The sequence below is a fragment of the Triticum dicoccoides genome, chromosome 5A, assembly GCF_002162155.2.
Source record: "Triticum dicoccoides isolate Atlit2015 ecotype Zavitan chromosome 5A, WEW_v2.0, whole genome shotgun sequence".
Lineage (NCBI taxonomy): Eukaryota > Viridiplantae > Streptophyta > Magnoliopsida > Poales > Poaceae > Triticum > Triticum dicoccoides.
In genome coordinates this window covers 241,692,731-241,701,760 of record NC_041388.1, presented here as the reverse complement: position 1 = coordinate 241,701,760, position 9,030 = coordinate 241,692,731, and positions in this window count along the sequence as shown.

Below are 9,030 nucleotides of genomic sequence, written 5' to 3'. Positions count from 1 at the left end.
CGGGTTAGAGAGGCATATATCTCACCAAGATGGATCGTAGAACGGATCAAGAATAATCCACCTTGGTCGTACAACCTCTCTCTTGTTGTTGGTCAGAGTGAAGGCCGTCCATGCGACCCCGGAGATGGGCTAGCTCGCCATTAATCACGCAAGTAGCTAGTCTCCGAAGACAACCACTCCATGTGTGTGGCCCAAACATATGTATGGAGAGGTGTGTTTTTGAGTAACAATGAACAACTTTGATGTGGCATCGTGATTTCGAACTAGATATCCCCACACTGAGTGAGGGTTAGGTTGATGATGCATATGTATGTTACACCACACTTCAAGCCAATGACGGGGATTCATATATGCATGCATGCGTGCATATATAGTATATGCACTCAAAATTAATTAGGTCTGAATCTCACCATGACCTATACTACGATAACACTAACCAAATGAAAGAATCCACCATGGTAACCTATCTTGTTGTTGATCAAGGTGATCATGGATGTCCATGTGGGCCCACAAATATATAGGCTTGTCGCCGATAACCATGCGAGGGAGTGTTTCATTCGAAGGCAACCACTACATGCATATGTACGGAGGTGATGCGTGCATGCATGTTTGAATACACAACATTGATCTGGCGCGTGTTTCAAAAATCGTACACTAGCTCCCCACACAAAGCGAGATCGGTTCATGATGGTGTCGTTGTACTAGCCACATTGACTCGATGGGACGGCTTCATGCGTACACATGCATATGTGTGTGCTCAAAGTGTATCATGCATGTCATCCGAGAGAAAAAATAATAATCCCCTCCTAAGTCAAATTAACTTCTCTTGTTGTCAGGCAAAAAGAAGTGATGGACCAAGCGGGCCCACAGATGGAAAGCATTGATGTCGCTGATAACCGCTTAAGTGGGTGTGAGAGGACAACCACCACCGCTTAGCATGTGGGCCAAACATATATATGTTGAATACCCAAAACGCACAACTTTGATGTGCCACACGACTCAAAAACCGTAAACCATGCACCCACACAGAGCGAGGTTCATATCAAGCGTACTACATATGATGGCCTCCTTCCCCCCCTCTTCATTGCATACTATATGCTCCTGCCATAATATATGTACAAGTACAACCCAAAAGAATCTTCATCGATGATGAAATTAATTAACCTCTCTCGATGTAGGTCAAAGTGATGCATGTATGCATGCATCGACGATGGCCTCGTGGGCCCACAGATGGAAGCGTCACACGTGAGTGTCCTAGCTAGGATATATATATGCATGTTTCCCAAAAAGGTGTTGTGTGATGTTTGAATAACCAATTTCACAATTTTGATGTGGCACGTGCCTCGGTAACCAAAAAGTCGACACTGAGTGAGGTGTACTTGTTCACGGACGCATACGTATAGTATATATGCTAGTCCCCTCCCACCTCTTCGACGCGTACTATATACCACCCTAACACAAACAAAACAGATTATACCTTGCTGGTCAAATTAACCTCACTGCCGGCTGTTTGTCAAAGTGATGGACAACGACCTTGCGGGCCCACAAAAAGCGTCACACGCGAGTATCGAGTGTCGTGTAGGACAACCATCGACTGCATGTGGCCAAAATATTTATGTATGAAAGGGTTATGTAATGTTTTAAATAATGATTTCACGACTCTGATGTGGCACCAACCTGCCTAACAAAACGGCCAACCCACACGGTGGCTCACAACTCGTAGCGTACTACGAGCCACCCGCCACCCGAGACGCACACCCACACACACACACCGCGAATCCACCGCAACTACGATGCATGTTAAATTAATTATCCCGCGGTGAACATACATATTACCAAACGAGGGACGTTTTAATTTCAAAAAATTCATAGAGATCATTAAGACGTTTTAGTACATTGATTGATTGATTTTCTATGGGTATAATGTGCAAAAATCAAATCTGAGTTACATGCACACGTGACAGTGCACCTAAATGGATTGCAAAAACACATGTGTCTCACTGGGTGCATGTTTACTCCCCGTGCAACAAATTTCAAACATTGAGAATCTTGATTTTTAAATTCTAGTACATCCAAAACTTAATTGAAGTTCATGAAACTTATCGTGTTGTCATATTGACACCAATACAAAGTGGCATTGCACTTTTTTGGGGTCAAATTTGAGACCCGTTTAATCTAATTACAGATGAGAGATTATTAATAATTGGGAACCAATATCCCAAACGGATTATTTATTCGAACCGTGAGCGTTAGACCAACAATGAATATGTGCCATGCTTCGGTTAAGCAATAAAGTGGCAGCATTAATCATCCAAATAAAAAAACAATATACGTGCCGCTGCGCGACCCATGTGGTGTGCGAGCAGGCGTGAGTTGATGGGACGCATGCGAGCAGTCCGCCGCGCAGGCAGACAGGGAGGCGTGCATGTAGGTGTGTGAATTGATAGAGGTGTGCTCGCTGCGCAGTGTCATCGGGAGGCGTGTGAGTAGTTGTCTGAAACTTTGGTAGGCATGCCACCAGTCCAGTGCGCAGGCTCACCAGGAGGCGAGCCATCAGTTTGACCACCACCCGCCTCTCTCCCACAACTCCCACTACTCCATATTAATGGTGTGCCCGAGCAGCCGCACCCCCCATCCTCGCTACGCACAAACAGTCCTCAAAGCTGTCAGTGTATGAGGATGTCGCCGAAGCGCCCCATCAGAGGGAGTGGCGACGTCGGGGCTGCTAAAGCACCAGAGCACAGCATGGAGATGGAGACAGAGGTTGCCGTCGCCGTCGGCGAGTTATCGCTACACCCTGACGTCGTCGACGGCGTCGAGCTTCCACAGCCGGAGGCGGAGTTCCACAGCGACTCCGACGACCACTTCGGCGACGACTCCGATGACCACTCCGGTGACGACTCTGATGATGACAGACAGCTGGTTAGTCATCTATACCCATTTATGTGTCGAATAGATCATAGGGTTTCTCTGGTTACTCCTGCCTCCCCCTTTTTGGAATAGAAATCCTGTGGGTATGTTCTCCCAATCCATGAAATCTGAGTAAGTTTCGTTACATCCGTGTAGTGTATTGATTGTTTGAATGGTACAGGTGATAAGTGATTAGTTGTTTCATCTATGCAAATGGTTTCTACTAGTAATACGACTAGGGTTAGTGCTCGTGCTAATAATTCCTAGCCAGGACTTGACAATTGATTTTGAATGACCTACATATGTTTGTGCCATTATTTTCGTCAATATTGGTCTGTACATAGACGACTGTGATTAAAAATCGAACCATAATCTCTGAATATGTTTAAATAAATAGCCATAAATTCATAATCCTACTTCACGGCATGTAATCAGTGATTTGATGCCAAATTTGTTTTACTATATGTATAGGTGCTGTCTGACGATGTGGACAACGAGGATGAAGATGCCCAGAGGAGGTACACGAGGCGAATCCTGAGGGAGCTTTATGCGGGAATGCATAATAGGCGTATTAGGACCTGGAACGACAGTTATGGATGCTCATCTTACAACCACAAGATTCATGACGCGTATCTAAGTGTTGTTGCGCATGTAAGAGGATGGGCCGTTGGCTCCTTCAAGAAGAAGTATTCGCGCAGGGTGGTGCACGACGCGTACGCCGAGTACCTAGAGAAGCTTCAGGATCGTGCCGGCCGCATGTGAGATGAGATGTGGGATGGATCGACCTATGTACGCTTGAGTATGCTTAATGACGGTTGAACTATGTACTTATGGTTGAACTATGCTTATGTACGTGTACGCTTATTATCTATGTCTGAGTATGTTAAATATTTCACCAAATTTTGGTAAAAATTACAACGGGGGACCAATAAACCAGGAAGGAGGTAGTACATCAATCACACACGGTTCCCAAAATTAGAACTGTGTGCAATGACTATCGTTTTGCCTGCTGCGTTAATCACACACAGTTCGCTCTTGCAAACCGTCGCCCCCAAAATTCTTTGTGGGACAGAAAACCCTCACCACCCAATTCAAAAAAGAAAAAATAAAGCCCTCACCATCCCCACGTCACAAAAACCCTCACCCTGCCCGCCACCCACCTCAGCCCCTCCGGCACATTCCCCATTAACACCTACACAAGCTCCTGCGCGTCTATGCATGGCACCGCCTATCGCAGCAGTAAACACTTAGCTCGACGCCAGCCGCTGCCGCCAGGCTGCCGGCAAAGCCCACCGCATTTCGCCACTTCCGCTTGCTTCCACCTATCGCCATCGACTTTCTCGACGCTGCTCGCGATCGACCCAGCTCCGCTCGTTGGGGAATCTGTCATACTGAGTGTTCTTTCTCATGGATGACAAGGTAACTAGTTTAACGAGATATTATCTCATCTCTTATCCTAGTTCATCTGGCTCCTTTAAACACCCGGCGGAAATCGCCATGAATTCATTTTTATTCAAGCTGATTTGAGGGTTTTCTTTCATTCATAGAATGTATAGTGCGCCAATACTTCAGGACTTGGCGACCGCCGCCAGAGATTCCATCTCATCGTACAGATAACTTGAGGACGCGCGCGGTATGTTCAGTATCACCCTAAATCGGTTGGCATTGCCTACTTTCCTGAACATATTCTAAATATTGGTACATTTGGATAAAAGGTTCCGCATGCACCATATACGTCAAAGGGGATTTTTTCCCCTCTTCTTTCTATATTAGGAACATTAATGATGTATTGTTCTTTCGATTACTCTCATATTTCCATGACATCATGTTTACCCTATCTGTTTAATTATAGACTTTTGTCCTTCTATTTCAACTATTGTACAGTTCTTTCAATTTGGGCGCATATTTGCATGTTACCATATTTTCTTTAACAACCCTACCATTTTCTATAGGAGATCCCTCGCTATGCAACAGATTATGTAGTGCACAATTTTTCCCTTTACATACATCAAGGCTCCACAAACGTCATACTGCGCACAAACCATGGATTTACAATCGTTGCTACTGTAAGACTTGATGAACGTGGTGACTCCTATTTTGACACTGGCTTTTGGAATGAAATTGCAAAGTTTTATGTACTGAAAGCTGGCACTAAAATTGCACTACACATAGAAGGGCCTGGTCATGATATATATGCTAACTTCCCCAAAAAAATCATCCGTCCAAACTTTGTTCGAAGTAAGTTTTCTTTTCAACTATCTGCATTTGTTGACTTACCCAGCAATGTCAAATGATATGTGTAGTATTTAAGCAACCAATTTCTATTCAATTATCTTACTATATTCCTACCTAATAACTTCTAGTTGCCAATACACTTTTCTATTGCCCTGTTTTAACTAAATATTCCCTATACTCCCATTTCTATCAGAAAGCGTCATTGACAAGGAGACTCCGGAGGTGGAGAACGGGGCTGCCAACAAGCGGAGGCGGGGCGAGGTAGAACCACAAGCGACTCCAGCAAGCCTAGACTTAATCAGCAGCCTCCCCGGTGATATGTTGAGAGTCATCATCTCCCTCCTACCAATCAAATATGGAGCGCGGACAACCCTCCTTTCCCGGTGGTGGCACCCCCTATGGAACTCCAACCCTCTCGACCTCATCGACAACCACGAGCTCTGCCATGGCTATCGCAAAAGCTTGGATGCGTTCTCCAAGATCCTCGATAGTCACCTTGGCCCAACCAAAGGCCTTAGAATGGGCAAGTTCTGTTCCAACGGCAAGGACCGAGCCAAGCTTGATGACTGGTTCTAACCCCCTGCCCTAGATCAGCTCGAGCATCTCACTTTTGATGATGGGCATATGTGGTCGCTGCCAACATCCGCACTCCGCCTCGCGCCCACGCTGCGTGTCGCCAAGAACTGCCATTTCCCGCCCCTTAATGACGCGCCCGCTCTTATTCTACCATGACTGAAGCACATCGAGCTTGTTGTCATGTGCCTCTCAAAGGGTGACATGGAGCGCCTGCTCCGTGGCTGTACTGCACTCGAGTACCTTCATCTTCAGGCGATCAATGGGTTGAGTACCTTCCACATCACCTCCATGACTCTCGGGACTATTTATGTGTGTTGCTGGTGCGGCAGGAAGACATCACAAAGGGTGGACCACGGTATGGTCATCCAGGACACACCTGCACTTGAGAGATTACTTGTAGTTGATCAAGAAGGTCCAACAAGAATCAATGTCATTTCTGCGCCGAAATTGATAGTGGTGGGCTAATCGTCTGACAAATACTCTGAACTTCTTATTGGATCCACACCCGTTCAGGTACAACAACCGCCTTCTACCTCTCCTTCTACAAATTTACATTATTTCTAATTTCGAAGATGTTTGTTCATCTGTCATTCAGAAAATGATTCCAACAAGCTTGACCCCGAAACTGTGCACAGTGAAGGTCTTGGCACTAGAATCTATTGGGCCCGGCCTGGAGCAAGTTGTCAGTTTCCTGAGATGCTTTTCGTGCCTGGAGAAGCTATATATCGAGGTGATGTTCCTTTCCTGTTAAATGTTAACCATAAGGGAGTTCAATTTGTGACACCTTTTCCAAGTTTACAATGATAATGTACTACAATTTCTGAAGGTTCTTTTGGAGGATTTTAGTACATACATGCCCCCCATATTGGTTGCTTGATCCATATGGTTACAATCAATAAGCATTTCTCCTTTGGATTCATCTGTACTAGTTTTCTTAGGGAACTTTTCATCCACTCCAACCTCTTGTGAAGAAGGCTACATTTTTCTAGAATGTAATCAAATGCCCATGTTAATCATGTCAGATCGAAGATGGCATGTTAGTGCATTTTACAAATCCTGCGAACCAAATAGCTAGGCCTGTAGTAATGTTCAAAATTGCATGTAGGGACTAACATGTTTTCTTCTTTTACAAATAAGATTAGGCCCAGTGGTGGATAATGTGATGCAATATAACAATCACATCGAATGCCTAGATCTGCATCTCTCAGAAATTACTTTGAACTCCTACCGAGGGACCTTACCGGAGATTATATTCGCCAGGTTCTTTGTTCTCAGAGCAAGGGTGCTGAAGGAAATGAGGTTTGCCCTACATTTATTTCACAAAAATGAATGGTCTGTTGATCAGCACTGGCACCTGCGGCAGAATGGAGTAGGCTCCAAAAATGCTGAATTTCATTTTGGAACTTCAGATGACAGAATAATCGGAAGTCATCGGGTCAACCCCATACATGACTTCTTAGTGGCTGACCCCTTTGCAAAAATTGTGAGGTTTTGAAGCCAGACTTAGAAGCGGTGATATTAGTTTGAACATCTCTGATATCCATGTTCAGCGCATCAGCGCGAGCGTTTGCAGCTGATGAGCTAAATTTCATTTCTAATATCAGTTTGAACCTTGTAATCTTCGAATTTGAGCCATATAACTCTGGAATTTGAACCTTGTAACATTTCGAGCTTTTGTGGTACAATCGTTGAAATGGCATCATATGAGACTCGTATATTGCTAACACTATTTTGACCTTAATATGCAATGGTCTTAGATTTTATTAACCATTCTCTAATTAGTTTACCTTGTCGATCTCACAACACACGATATGTATAGCTAACTTGACTACGATCTTCGACATTATTGCACACAGTTGGTTTCTTCCACCGTGTGCACTGTAGAGCACATAATTAATTATCGCACTCGAGTTTCCATCATCACCCTTCTATGTAACTTTGACCTCATCACCCAAGGGTAAACTTATGACTGAAGTCATTCCACACACTTCGTTTTTACAAAGCCTTTTGGCAATAAACGCCCACGATTTGTCCCTCTTCTAGCCGACGCGTGGCCAAACTAGCCGGGCGGGAAGCTTGCGCGGTAAACAGCGCAGTAGCGCGGGAACAGGCTCTTCGAGCCCACGCCTGGGGTGCGGTGTTGTCAAGCGTGCACTGGTTTCTGGAATCCTCCGCTATGAACGTCGTGACAAGACGTGACGATTACAAGCCGGCCGGCCCCCATTTATTACAATGGCCATTTAACCTACCCTTGTGTATCTTCAACCTTTCGATCGTGCCTCACCATCGCAAGAAGCACACCCACCACGAGAAATTCTTAGAGGGTATCCCGTGCGGCTCCAATGGTGCTCCGAGCGGCTGCCGACGACGAGCAGCGGTTCACCATGCGTGCCGTGGTGGACACCCACAGAAGGTTCATGGACCTCTCGGTGGTGTACACCAACGACCCGGTCTGGGCGGAGCACTCCATCCACATCATGGAGCTGTTGCTTGCCGAGGAGAAGTACAAGGTGGTCGGGTTCGACCTCGAGTACACCTGCGCTCATGCCGGGTCTCATCCCAAGGTCGCGGTCGCCCAGATGTGCGTGCACCACCACGTCCTCGTCTACCACTAATGCCTGGCCACAAGGCCTTGCGAGCATTTCGCCAGGTTTGTCAACAACGCCCACTACATGTTCTCTACAGTGGACATCCCCAACAATGTAAAGGCGCTCAAGAATTCGGGCATCGCCTGCCACAATCTTGTCGACATCTAGGGTCAATACAAGATCAGGGTGTAACATCCCAAATTTTCAATTTGGAATGTTATACATTAGATCATCACTGCATATCATATTTATTTGCTTTTGGCCTGATCTAGAAATTCTACGCAACTCAAGGACCCACGGAGAGAGTTGGGGATTTCGTTATTTTCATATTTGAGTTTTCTCAAATTTTGAAAATAGGATCATTTGATTTGATTTATTTTATCTTCAATTATTTCTATTATAAAAATATGAGAGAGGAAATAAAATGACTTTCCCAAAATAAAGAAATATTGAGGATTTGATAAAGGAATCAAATAAGATTTTTATTTCGGAGTTTTTGGCTAGTTTATTTGAATTTAGGAAAAACTGCACATTTTTCGAAACTACATTTTAGGGCCAAGAAAATGTTCATCTTGTTCTAAATATTTTATTTAGGCGGTGAAAATTTATTTTGGAATTTTTAGAATTTTATTTTATTTTCTAGAATTTTTCTTAGTTTCGGCGGAACTGTTTTTTTTAAAAAGTATCGCGCGACCGACTGGGCCGAAGGCCCAGCCGAGCC